The sequence below is a fragment of the Dama dama genome, chromosome X, assembly GCF_033118175.1.
Source record: "Dama dama isolate Ldn47 chromosome X, ASM3311817v1, whole genome shotgun sequence".
NCBI classification, from domain to species: domain Eukaryota; kingdom Metazoa; phylum Chordata; class Mammalia; order Artiodactyla; family Cervidae; genus Dama; species Dama dama.
Window position 1 is genome coordinate 52010592 of NC_083714.1, and position 14175 is coordinate 52024766.

The following is a 14175-nucleotide window of genomic DNA, read 5'->3' on the forward strand; positions in this document are numbered from 1 at the left end:
GCCAGAAAGGTAGCAAGGGGAGCAACTGGCTTGGTGAGAAAAAGAAAGCCCTCATTTTCTATGGTAGTAAGATACTAAAAATATCAAAAATTTAAATGGTCTTCACCAGGACATGATCTCCTTACATACTGCATACTGCATACTTACATAATGCATACTGCATACTGTGGTTTACTTGAAGAAATGGGGCACTGGGGAAGCAGCTGACATCACCCCTTGTGTAAGCGGTGCAACATGACATTTCTGCAACATCATTTAAAAGTCTATCAATATTGGAAACTTCTCTAAGAATCTCCAAGGGACCAGGAAACAAAGAAATGAAAAAAGCACTGGGTGGAAGGCATACAAGAGAGGATTCTCACTAAAGGGCATGTGTGTTCACAGGCAAAACGCAGCTTGCAAAAGTTCTCAAAGCTGGCATTTCTCTCTGTTGAATTTTGGAGGCCAAGTGTTGTCTTTGAACCCCAGATACAAGCAAAGAGTTAAAACTCCAAATCCTAGCCTTGACCTTTTGCCCTGGGCAGAAACAACCCACTGCCAAATGTGACTGTCCCTGATTGCCTGTTTGCCTCCAGCTGGCCGCCTGGACCCCATCTCTCTGAGTGATGGCACATGGGGTGGGCACTGCTGGGCCAGTTAAATGAGTGTGGGCTCTGCCTTCAGACGGATGTGATTTCAATCTTAGCTCCCCAGGGTGGTGCTGACCCACTGCTAAACTTCACTCACCACATCAGGAAATGTGAATTCCCACAAAGAGATGGTCTAAGGGTCTGCTCCCAGCATCCAGCAGGTACTCAATAAGCAGGGACTGTGGGGGGCAGGCTCTGTTCACCTGAACGGACTCGAGCCTAGTGGAGTTCTAGACTCTGCCCTATCCAAGCTCCAGTCTCCCTGGGGCACAGCCACAGTGATGATGCCAGCTGGGCCAGTGAAATATTTCTGGTTCAGAAGCCACAGCCTGTAGCACGGGGTGCTTCTGACTATGAGCAGAGCAACTCTGGTTTCCCATTTCTAGTGTCACTTGTCTTCTGTGCCAACAGTCAGTTCAGTCAACTCAGTGGTGTCCAACTCTTTGCAACCCCATGGGTTGCAGCGTGCCAGACTTCACTGTCCATCACCAACTTCCGGAGCTTGCTACAACTCATGTCCATCGAGTCAGTGATGCCATCCAACCATCTCATCCTTTGTCATCCCTTTCTTCTCCTGCCCTCAACCTTTCCCAGCGTCAGGGTCTTTTCTAATGAGTCAGTTCTTCACATCAGGTGGCCAAAGTATTGGAGTTTCAGCTTTAGCATCAGTCCTTCCAATGATAATTCAGGACTGATTTCCTTTAGGATGGACTGGTTGGGTCTTCTTGCAGTCCAAGGGACTCTCAAGAGTCTTCTCCAACACCACAGTTCAAAAGCATCAATTCTTTGGCACTCAGCTTTCTTTATGGTCCAACTCTCACATCCAAACATGACTACTGGAAAAACCATAGCCTTGACTAGATGGACCTTTGTTGCCAGTGTAATGTCCCTGCTTTTTAATATGCTGTCTAGTTTGGTGATAGCTTTTCTTCCAAGGAGGAAGTCTCTTTTCTTTTCATGCCTGCAGTCACCATCTGCAGTGATTTTGAAACCCCCAAAATAAAGTCTCCCACCGTTTCTATTGTTTCCCCATCTATTCGCCATGAAGTGATGGGACCAGATGCCATGATCTTCATTTTTTGAAAGTTGAGTTTTAAGCCAGCTTTTTCACTCTCCTCTTTCACTTTCTACAAGAGGCTGCTCAGTTCCTCTTTGCTTTCTGCCATAAGGGTTGTGTAATCTGCATATCTGAGGTTATTAGTATTTCTCCCAGCAATGTTGCTATGCCAACAGGAAGCTGCTTAAAAACAGTCCCCAGAACTGGAGAGGGACGCGATTGTAGGCTGGAGACAAGGTGGCATGGAGCAGTTTTTTCTGCCCTTGTCAGCCAATAGTAGGTCCCAAAAGCAGATGAAAGTCCCCAGCATAATTTTCCTGGTTCTCTTCCCCATAACATCTTTGTGCACCAAATTTATCCCAGCCTTTTAACTCATAGAACCCTCCCTGCTGTCTTAGCAACTGTGCACTGTTACTACAGCCAGTAGACAGATGTGAAAACTGATGCTGGAAAAGGGTCATTGCTGGCTCAAGATCTTAAACCCTGGCCTCCGAGCCACGACGCCACAATGTCAAGGACAAACCCAGGCAAGGACACTGATCTGGGCTGCTCAGCCCTGCGATGTGAGGCTGATGGCCATACACCCTCATGGGTAACCGGGGTACCTGGAGGGTCACCAGGGCAGAGAAGCCAGGGTGGGAGAGCAAGAGACAGCTTTCAGATCATGGGCTGACAGAAAACCACAATTTTGCTCAGGGAAAACATGGCCTTTGCAATTTTGGGTCCAGGTTAATCCTAAGAATATGATTAGCTACCAAGCATGTAGCAAGTGAGACCCGGGTGCCATTCCCTAAAGGTAGCTTTCCATCCTGTCCAAAGTTAACACACAGGCTTCTCTGAGACAGAGGGGGCCACCCAGCATGGCAAGCAGCACCAGCAGCAGCACAATGCCCTTTCCACCATCTCCTCTACCTGCACTTCCTATCGGTGCTTGAGAAGTGTGTTATGAAAGAAAGTCAACCAGCTGAGCCTAATGCTGCTGAGCTTCCAGTGTCAGCGTCTGTATCTCAAAACCAGAGACTCCTGAATCACGTTAACACCCCAGAATTGTGTGGGTGGACCCAGGTTTTGTGGGGCTGTAGTGGGAGACCACATACGGCTATGGATGTCATGAAACAAGACGGTGGACAGCTTTCAAGAATTACAAACTAGTGAATACACGTGCTTGGCAAGGGTCCTTCCTCTTTTTAGCTCTAGATTCCTCCCATTTTTACCACAGAAGACCATGGTTGGTACCAAAAGATACCATATCCTGAGGCAGTTTGACAGATGGTGGGGTGTGTAGTCACCCAGGTTGATCTGGGGCTGGCCCTCAGTCCTGCCTGTCCTAGGAAGGGCATCCCTGCAGGCCAAAGGCTGGAGGAAGGTAAAACATCCAGTACCCTTGAACCTCTGTCAGTCCTCTGAAAGTGTTGGCTCTTATTGGGGATAGGATCACTTGTGTATAATGCTTTGTCCAAAACCTTTGGTGCCACAAAAGTTTAGGGATTTAAAAATCATTAATGGGGACAGAGATCATCATCACCTAGGCAGGGGCTGGCAAACACACTGACATGGCTGCAGTGAACCAGTGAGGTACTCCCATGAGGCTGGTCATACCAAGTGGGATACACAGAGAAAAATCGGGATACTATAAATAACTTCTTGGTAGCATCCATTTTTGGTTTTACTACCAAAAGGGTTTAGGTCAAGCTTGTGAAAACACTTGGCTGCTGAAGTATTCTGGGTGAGAGAATGGTGGGCAGCAGATCATGAACCTGAGGCAGCAGGCAGATGTTGAGTCCTGCACAGTTCAGGGAAGAGGCTCCCAGCTTTATGGATTCCTGGTCCTGCTACAGCCCAGTTCACAAATCTTGTCAGTTTGACTCAGCTCACACTTCCTTCTATCCCCAAGAGTCACTATATACATCTTTGCTCAAAATCCACCAATGGCCCTCAAGTCCCAACCCAGGCCACATCCTATAGGACCTTTGGGACTGGGGGCCAATGGTGTCCATGTTCTCCTCCTTTCTGAGTTGGAGGCTCTTCACTGTCTCCCTGTCTACCAGCTGCAGACTTCAAGGCCTGCATTCCCACTCATTCTGGGGAAAGCTATCTTGGGAAAAGAGATGCCTCTTCAACCACTATTCGTAGTAGGTGCTTTCTGATTTACAGATTGCTTTCGTGTGAATCATCCCGTGACCTCCTCGCTCCCATGAGATACACGAACAAATAGGATTACTCCTAATGGGAACATTTCACATTGTGCTCATCCTTCAGATAAAGAAATGGAGACTCAGAGAGGGAGTGATTCGCTAAGACTCAACACTCCGGCAGTGGTGGTGCTGGGGACCAATCCAGGTTTGAGATGGCAGAGTGGAGTGTCTGCTTCCTCCCGCACCACCTCTGTGGAGGACCAGAGGCTGTCCAACCTACCTGGGTAGCGCTGCACATACCTGCACACAGCCTTGCCTCTGCAGGCAATGGATGAAACTTCACAGCACATCAAAGTCTCTAGAAATCCTTTGCCAAAGATCCCTCTGGGGACCTGAACAGATGGTGTCAGGCTAGGGGCCCTCCACAAACTCACCTGCTCCAGCCACATACCTGGGCTCAGTTCCCTCCATGGGTCTGACCCTTCTGGGGGCCCTTTCCCCATTTCCCAGCCAAGGAGACCCTCTTCACTACAACACCCAGCCAAGACAGCCCTCCCATCTGAAAAACCCTCCATGGTCCCTCAATGTGAGTCCGTGGTTGGTTCCCCACTCTTCATGTTCCCCAACCTCTGCCTCGTTTCAGGCTCTGCACTTTACAGGTCTGCATGGAAGATGTGCTCCAGCCTCCCCACCCCCCAGCCCTGAGTGATGTAAGGGTGAGTGGACACCTGACGTCCTGCATGGTGGAGAAGCCTCTTGCAGGATGGGTGTTCTTGGACTTGAATGTGCTTTGCCTTGAGAGGTCTGGAACCCAGACCTGCCCTCTCCCATCAGGCTGTGCTTACACCAGGGTTAGCAGATGGCCAGGTGGCCAGCGCACTAAAAGCAGTTCTCCTGCCAACCCAGCAGTTGTCTGCTGCAAAAAATGCCAAGAGCCCATCCCACCAGGCTAAGTGCAGGGCAAAGTGTAATGTCAACCGGGCAAAGGCACTTGGAGTCCTGTGTGAACATACAGCCACCACTCAGGCACCAATTCCTGGTTTCAGTCCTCCCGCTTGGTCAATATTGATCACGAGGCCTCAGGAACTGTGAGGGCCTGACCACTGGGGCCCACTGTGGACACCTCCAATGCCTGTCTGTGCTGTGCACCTCCCAACGGGCTGGCAGGAACTGTCAGGTCAACATTGCAGATGAAGGGATGCCCTGCCCACCCCTGCCTGCTCCCTGTCCCCTTGGTGTGAGTCCCCAGCCAGACTCTGGCACTACCTCCCTCCCCCTACCACTCGTGGGAACAGCCTCACAAAGGACCCATCCCGAGAAGGCTGGCCCTGGAGTGATCTGAGGAGAGGGGGTGAGATGGGGCCTTGGTACGGGGTTGACATCTCCTGCCCCACTGGCTATGAGGACCCATCCTGGGGGTAGTCGGTGTGCATTCAGCCCTGGGCCAAGGCCACAGCCCAGCTGCTAGAACTTGTGCTGGGCTGGCAGGGGGAGAGGAATTCCCTGGTGGGTGAGAACATCCAGGCCTGTGGAATGTGGAGGGAATAGAGGGAAGTGACTTCTTTGCTTTGCTGTCTGCAGGGGATGAGCAGCTCAGGGTGAAGAACAGTGAGAACCAAGGGGTGGCCCAGGGTCTCCCCAGTAGCTGACAAAGCTTCAGGCAGTGGACAAACATCAGCCCAGGATTTGACAGGAATGGCTGAACCTCAAAGACACTGAGCATTCTACCAAAGCAGGCCTGACCCGCTGGCATCAGAGGTCCTTGGGAAAACCTGCATCCCTGACATAAGAGCCAGGGAGAATGGGAGGCAGGCCCCTGAAGACCGGGACTCCCCAGATGTCTCTAAACTTCTAAGCCTATGGCAGCAGCCCACCCATCCCACCCCATAAAGAGTTGGTGACCCTCTACCCCCACCCCCAAGGGAGCAAATGGGACCAGAGTCCTTCCTCACAGGTACCCTTTGTCCCAGGAAGCAGGGGAGCTGGCTGTCCCTGATCTGCTGCAGGATCCACAGCACTACCAGCAGGAGAGCCAAGGAACCACGGGAAGAGCTGGTCACCTACTGCCCAGCCACCAAGCAGAGCGAAGTCACCACACAACACAGGCCGGGCTTGCTGGGCTTGGTGATGGAAGAGACGGATAACAGCCCCTCCCTCCATCCCCGCTGCCCAGGGACTGCAGCAGAGGTTGTGGGGTTCCACTGAGCAGCCAGGAGCCAGGGGTCATGACCAGGGATGCTGCTGCCCAAGAGTCCAGGTTCACAGCAGAGCAGGTGGTCAGTAAAATGCGACCTCCTGGAGGCTCGATAGGTGGGAAAATGACCAAGGTACAGTCCAAAATGACACTGAGGCCAAGGGCGACCACCCCAGTAAACAGGTCAAGATCCCTCGCCCAGATCCGGCCCCTGAGCCAGTTCTCAGGTCTGGAACTGAGGAATAGGGAAGGCGCAGGTCCCCGGGAGAAGAACACTGCTGCACCACAGCAAACAGACACATGAATGACCCCAGCCCCTCCCAACGGGACCTTGGACTCTGCGTTGGTGACCACACGCAGGGCAGTGGGGCCATCAGAAGGGTGGAGGTTGCCAGACAGGGTCAACTTGACACTGACATGAGAGACCCAGTTAACTCTGACTCTGAAGCTGCTTCAGGAGGACCCCCTGGGCTGGGGTTTCTGAGCACAAGGGGTCAAGGGGCAAGGGACACAGGGTCAGTCCCGAGGAATTATCAGTCGGCCTTGAGCTGTGAGAGCCCAGAATGCAGTATCCCCCAGAACCAGTGCAGGGCTTAGTGAGAGATCTGTCGAGGAGTCCTTCAGAACCTGGGGGAATATGTGATATAAGGGAAAGACGGTAAGACCAAACAGAAGCTGTGCGTGAACTTCAGTGAGTAAAAGAGAAACACACAGAAAAAGAGGGGGGATACTCACCCCACTCATGAACTGGAGAACCTTCTCACCTCTGATGACACCTCATGGGAATTCTCTGCTCCTGACTCCTCACACCCTCTTTGTGCTCGGCCAAGTCACCACGGTGGGCACACAAGTACTCAAAGGGTAGCCGGACGGGGCTCCCGCCCAGAGCATGAGAGTCCACTCACTGAAGTCCTCTCACCATGGGTATGGGATGGCAATGCACACTCCAGACCACCCTCCCTGCTCCTCGATCTCAGAAACAAAATAGCTGGACCCATTCAGTGGGCCACAGACTGGTGTCCGGAAGCCCCCTCCAGTGCTGGGGGACCTGGTGCCTGAGTAGTGACCAACCTGCCCAGATGGAAGACAGTGAAGAGCACGTAGACCCCAGAGTTTAGAAATGATGCACATGTGCAAACCAGCATCACCCTAGCCCGGGTCAGACGTGATATAAAGGCTTGTGATGTGAATGCAAGTGGAGCAACGCCAGAGGCTCACAGAAGCTACCAAGGCCCCCTGGGCAGGCAGCACCTGAGTCATGGCAGCAGAGTGGCCACCCATGTCCGCAGGTCCCATGTGTGCCGGGTCCTCTCAAAGAACTGCAGTGGAACTGAGATGAAATCAGAAACGCATCCAGTACTCGCACTGGCCCCTCTATCTGGGCTGCATGGAGAGGGGTGCAGCCACCAGGAGCTGTCCTGGGGAGAGAGGGGAAGGCTGGCTCCCGTACTGGAGTCAAACGGCTGCCCCTGGGCTTGTCCAGCATGTGAGAGTCCAAGGCCCAGAACTAAAGCTAGGCAGGGACCGAGGGACTGACACAGACATGAAGGAGCCCTCTCTCACAGGCAGAGTGCTGGACACCAGGGTGGTGTCTCCTCAGGGACTGCTTGCCCCAGGTGCCAAGACTGGGGGTGGACAGTGGCCCCCAGAGGGAGGGACTGAGGGACACTCACTGACCAGTGGGGCACTTATGGCTCTGAGAGACCAGGCAAATACTGAGTCCTTCAATAGCCTGCAAACAGAAGAGGACAAATCTGAAACACAAACAACCAGGGCAGGATGAGCACCCAGACCCTGAAAGAAGTGCCCACAACTCGGCACCAAAATGACACACAGCTCAGTGGAGAGATGGGCAACACGCATTTCAGAGAGGAAACCACATCAGCCAAGGAGGACATGAGGGAACCCGAGAATCTGGGTCGAGCCCGCCCCAGGTCACTGCTGCCTGCAAACATACAGCAGTAGCAAAGTGGAACCCTCACCAAGCTTCAGAGACCCAGGTGGGGTAGGAGGCAGCACTCCTCGTTGCTCGGTTTTCATACCTGGGCACGTGAGGAGAGCTGGGGCCAGCAGCAGGGAAGGGATGGGTGTGGAGAATCGCCACGGAGCAGGTCCTCACAGCTTCCCCCATCAGCAGCCACACGTCATAGGTGTCCAGTTCACTGGGCAAGGTCTCGTTTGAAACCAGGATTTGGGAAAAACAGCAGAAGCCCACCCACCATTCACCGGATGCTCCCTCATGATCTGAAACCAGTTCCAGGAGGTTCTGGGGTGTCTGGAGGCAGCTGGTAACCACTATTGGGGTGAGAAGGGGGGCACTATCATGAAAGAGTTGGGTATGGTAATCATTTGGGTCCCCGCAGTGCTGAGGCCTCAAATACAAGAGGCAGCCTCTGCCCCCTCAACTCATGGCCTGGCGGCTTCTGCAAGGAAAGAGCAGGCTGCACGCTGGAAGGGAAAGCACTGCTCCACCACTCAACATTCCCACGGCAGCAGTTGTGTGGGTACCCAGCTAACGGGAACCAGGAAGACACCGACCTTGCCTTCCTGGGACTCAGCACCCTCGGGGGGCCAGATTTGTGCACAGCAGCCACAGCCTGGGAGGAAGAGGGAGGCAAAGGTGGCAGCAGGAAGATGCAGGGGGCCCCAGAACTCCCAGATGAGAGCACCTGACACTCAGGCGGATGGAGAAAGGGATGTTACAGGCATGGAAGTGGGACAGTAGGTTGTCAGGACAAGAGAAGCCAGTGGTCCAGGGGCAGGAACTGCACAAGCTGAAGTGTGGGGTCCCAGATGTGCTCTGCACAGAGTGCAGGATCAGCACAGTCACCACTAGGAAGGAGACCTGGGACCACTGGGAGCCTCCCCCCCTGCCCAGGGCAACATGGACAGGTTGGGGCTTAAACAGGAGATTGCACTTGCAATCCAGGGTTGACGAGGACAGACATTCATGTGGTGCGACACAGAACCGATGGAGTGCAATACCAGCTGAAGGAGGAGAGACAAGAGGGGTCCAGGCCAGTTGGGAGCCTAGGCTGACAGCACTGGCCCCAGGCCATGAGGTCTGAGGTCAGCTAGTAGCAGTGGGGACAGGAAAAGGACCATTTACTCCGATCAGGCACTTGGGAGGCAGGGACACAGCATGGAAGGCGGCAGTCAGGAGCAGAGTCAGGTGGCTGCCCTGGGTGGGCTGAGCCCCCGGATGAGAGCAAGAGTCCAGGAAACAGTTTTGAAGGCAAAGCTGCCTTTCTGTGGTGCATCTCAGGGCCCAGGGGCAGCAAGAAACACACTGAGGATTTTCCTTCTTATCTGTGCAAAGAAAAAAAAAAAAGAAAGAAAGAAACCCACATAGATAAACTGTTGCTCGGCACTGGGCTAGCAGCCCCAGGGTGGCGACAAGGGGAACCAACCTGGGCTTTCAGCCTAGAGATGTGGAACTGCGCCCAGAGGCCCCGCCCCTCCCGGCCTCTCCCCGCCTCCCCCCGCCTCCCTGGCCCCTGGGGTCCATGGTCAAGCTCGGATGCACTCTCTGAGGACACTGGATCATGGTCACTTTGACTCTCGCTGATTCTTGCAGACTGGATGCCTAAAGCAAGGACTTAAAAGGGCACAGTCTGGCCTCTGCCATGGAGCTGGACAGGCCCAGCCTCTGTGGGTTCCCTGGGCCCACAGCTCCATCCTTGTCAGCTCAGCCCCACTCCCCTGTCGGTGGCTTCACCCCACCCCAGCCCCGCCCCCTTACCCAGAAGCTCCTCACCGATGTCTCTCCCACACTTCAGCCCCTTACTCCTCGCTCTGCTCCTCCCTCCTTCGCCCTCTCTTCCGCCCAGCCAATCACTTCCTGGTCCTCTTCCAGGTCCTGCTCGAGGCTCCTCCTGGCCTGGACTTCCAGGCGCCTCAATTCGTGGTGGCTCCTATTTCGTCTCCTAGCAGACAGGGCGGTGAGAGAACGCGCGTTTGTTCCCACGTGCGTGTTTACTTAACTACCTGCCTGCGTGCATGCGTGCATACGTGAGTACCGGAAGTCATACACACCGGAAATGAGGGGCTTCAGGGTTTGTGGGTGAGGCGCAGCTAAGGCCCGCCGCCGTCACCTGTCAGTGGTCTTGGGTCCTGGGGGCGGACCAATGTCCTGCCAAGTGGCCACAGCCCAGCCATCCCAAAGCGCCCGCGACTCACTCTGCTTGCAGGAAGGAAGAAACTGCTTCGTGTACGGATGGTACCTCCAGGTGGGGGTTTCCAGGCTCTGAGACCAGGATCGCCTGCCAGGCGGCCAAGCTGCACTTTCTGGTTCCCTCCACAGCCACAGCCCCCGCCCGTCATCCTTCCATGTGTGCATCCCAGCGATGCCCTGGGACACATGCGAAAACACCCGCAGACCTGCTCTCTAGTCTCCTGCTCTGCCCCTGGGCTGTGACCTCATGGGAGCCCCACCCGCCCCCGGCGAGCCGCCCCGACCCAGGCCTGACCCTCCAGGGCTCAGCTGCTTGTCCACGGTTCCCCTCCTGGTGGGGCCTAATCACGAGTTCATGGAGGATGGCCGACTGACTGTGGTGGTTCTTGGATCCTTTAAGAGTGGCAGTGTGAGGGGAGGAGTCCTTTTTTCTTGTTCCTTGCAGAATCTCCTGGGCTGTAAATCACCATCACTCCTGGGGGATGGGTTTCTGTGTCCTGGGCTAAGGCATCGTGGGGTCCCTGTCCCAGCCGTGTAAGGACAGGCCAGCTGCTGTGATGAGCAGAACCCACCCTGAGGGAACCTGCATGTGTGTTTCTCATCGGTTGGGCCCTCCTGGGTCTCCATGGTCTAAGGCCCCTGCCAAGCCCCTGTGGTGGCTTGGTGTCCAACACTGCTGTCTTGTCACAGGTGATTTTCTCCCTGTTGCTCTGGTCCTCATTCAGGTGAAGACGTCCAGACAAGCAGGCGAAAGAGAGTTTTCTCTTCTGGCCACTAAGCAGGCACCCTGTGCTTTGAGAGGTAGGAGCGCTTGCAGCCCCTTCTTGCTCAGGCATCCCACCCACACAGTTGAGATTCAGTGGCACCCAGGAGGAAGGGGTTGGGTTGGCTGAGACACTGAATGGCGGAAACTGGGCGAACCTGGGATCCAGTCAATTACCTCAGTAGAAGACAGCAATGGCCATGCCCCAGGGGTTAACCAGGCTCCCTGGTAATTAACCCAGACCCAGTGAAGAAAATGACCCTTTGTCACCCAGCAGATGGGCAATGGTTCAGCCAAATGATGATGCTTGGGGCCACCCTTGCTTGTGGTTGGGGGAGTGGACAAGGGGGAGCCTTTGCAGAAGACCATTTGCTAGTGTGTGTCAGCACCTCGAGTGTGTGCCCTGTTCCCCGAGCCTCCTTCTGCATGATTCTTCAGTCAGTGAGTGTGTGGTCATGTCAAGTGGTTGTACTGGCAGAATGAGTTTTCCCTTCCCTTCTATCAGGAGGGAAGTGTCAGTAACTTGTGGGACCCCCGACCCTTTGAGAGGTGTAAACAGACACCGTGTAAGGGTGAAAACAGACACATGAATGAGGTGACAGTAACCTAGTGGGTTATTTGAGGTTTGAATTCTGTGATCCCTGACGTCCCAGGCCCTGGTGAGGACACGGAGGGCACCCGTCCCAGTAGATCCTGCTCTCCTTCATTCTTTGTCCAGGCTCTGGACAGGGGCCAGGGCATCTGCTGACAGTGGAGGCCATGGTACAGGAAGGGCTGGGAGGAAGGTTGCTCTCAAAGGCGTGGGGAAGACACGTGAGAGGGCTGTCTGAAGTCCAGAGTGGCCCTGGGTCGAGGCCAGACTGGTTAGCATGGATCTGTGCTCAGCAGCCCTGGGCTGAGATGGGGGATCTGCAGAGCATGGGCAGGGATGGGGCCGGGGAGCTGAGGGGGGTGGGGTTGGGGCCAGGGGTGGAGGAAGCCAAGCCCAGGACTGTGTGTGTCTCTGCTGAGAGAGGCCCAAAGCCAGGCCACTGGGCTGTGAAGCCAGGGAACCCACCCTCACTCCTCAGTGCTCCCAGGGTTTCAAGTCCCTCTGTCTTGGAACTCACCTCGTGCCTCTCTCCTGCTGTCCAGCCCTCCTTCCTGACCTCCCCACAGACTGCATGTGATGGACGGGTCCTCTGGATCACCACCCCCTGTCAGCAGACCACGTAGAGATGGATGGAAGGAGCCAGCCCTCTGTGAACCTCCCCTCTGTGTCAGCAGGCTTGGAGGACGCTCGGACATGTGGGGCTGAGGTCCGGTTCAGGGCTGTGAGCTTGGAGGCCACTGTGTCAGGTTCCTGGCCTTTGAGGTTCTGTATTTACGCAGCCACATGAGGCCCTGGGAGATGAAGTTTGGCTGTCTGACCTTCCTACAGCCTTACGCCAATTTCATCTTAAACAGTGTCAAGACCTTGTAGAGGCGGTGGTGACCTGTGCTATGCAGACCTGGCATTGTACCCTGGCAGTCCACATCGGGCACCAGACTGGGAGGATGCAGCCTAGTGGGAGCTGCTGGAGCAGAGGCTGGGGAATGAGCCCTGCCCAGATCCAGGCCTTGCTGCAGGGCGGGGACAAGTTTGGCCACGGAGTGATCGTGGCAAGTGACGCCCTGCCCCACACTGCCTGCACGGCCCCTGGTGTTGCCCTGGATCTCAGCCAGGGCTGTGCTCCTTTGTTTTCTATTGAACCAGTTGGTGAAGGACCAGGTGGGGTTGAGGTTTCTTCAGAGGGGCAATGAGGGTCCCTGGGCTGGGAAACAGCGGCCCAAGGTCCCTGACCACCACAGTGGGCCTCAGTCCCTGTTTGTGCTCTGAGAGGTAGAGGCATGTCCAGGTCTGCACGTGACACTTGGCTGTGTGTGTGTGTCTCCACATGTCTATGTGTGTGCCCAGCAGACACCATGAGAGGCAGCACAGCATCCAGCCTGGGTTCCCCACCCCCACTGCCTGCAGTAGGGCCTGAGCAAGTCCCCTGACTCCCCAGGGGTGAGGCCCCACAGCAACAGCTTTCTGCTGATGAATCACTTGGGGACCTGATGTCCGCAGGCTCCCTGCTGGGGCCCTCCTGGTCTGTCCCTGTGGCCTGCAGTGGGCAGACTAAGAGCTGCCCATGTCCTGGTGAGTTCATGGAGCACAGGCTTCTCCCTTTCATTTCGTTCCTTCCTTTGCTTGGCCTCTCCCTGAATTCCCCTTGCCGAGGTGAGCCTGTCTGAAAGGCTCAGCCAGAGGATCAAGTTCACCCGGGTTCACTTCCGAGATATGGTCTTAGTCTCTAGTAGGCGTGACTTTGAATCAAGTTGTTCTCCTTCTGTGTCCTGTCTTGCACACAGGTCTCATGGACATTGCTGTGCCTAGAAAACTTAGGTCCCGCTGAGGTGGAGGAGCAGGAGAATCAAGGTGTGCTGCCTGACCTGCGACGGAAGTACCTGACTGCACTTGCCACCTCCCACTGGCTGCTGCAGCCCATCCCAGGGAGGGCTGGGAAGGACATCTTCCAGGTGGACATCCCCAAGCACCTGGTCCCCTTTGGGCAGGAGGCTTGTCCAGACTGGGCTCCCAAGTGAAAGGTGACCGAGAGACCAGCTCATGGTGACACTGTCTAGTCGCCATCACGCCCTGGATGTGCCCATCTGGATTGGTCTGAATCGGCCCTGCCCTGGGGTGCATTGCCCATTTGGTGCAGGGCCAGGGGCCAGGACTCCCCTCGTGCGGTGCTGCTCTGGGCTCAGCGAGACTCCCCAGGACTTTGACCTTTACAAAAAGATGGCATCGTCACTCCTTTTGGCCCAGCTGGGTCTGGGTGGTTGAGAGAAATGTGTTGTTAGGAAACCGGTTAGTGGTTTTCTCTCTGTGTTCTGGTCCAAACTCCCTGAAGTTGGAGCAGTGTCCAGAGGGTGTTGGGGGAGGCCGAGGGCAGGGCTGAGCTTGAGCAGCCGGCGAGGCCTCCGGCAGGCACAGGCCCAGAAACAGGCCGCAGTGTGTCCTTGCAGGTGACCCTTGTCCTGCTCTAAAGTGTCCCTTGGCTCACAAAGTGTGTGTTGGTCATGGTGTCTGGCTGCTCCTGGTCCAAACACAGGCTCCTAAATACAGCTGTGAGGGCAGAGAGCAACAAGGGCTAGTGTTCACCTTGTGGAAACCTTGTACTTGTGTTTGGGTTTGGGGTCATGTGTTTGCAAGGCC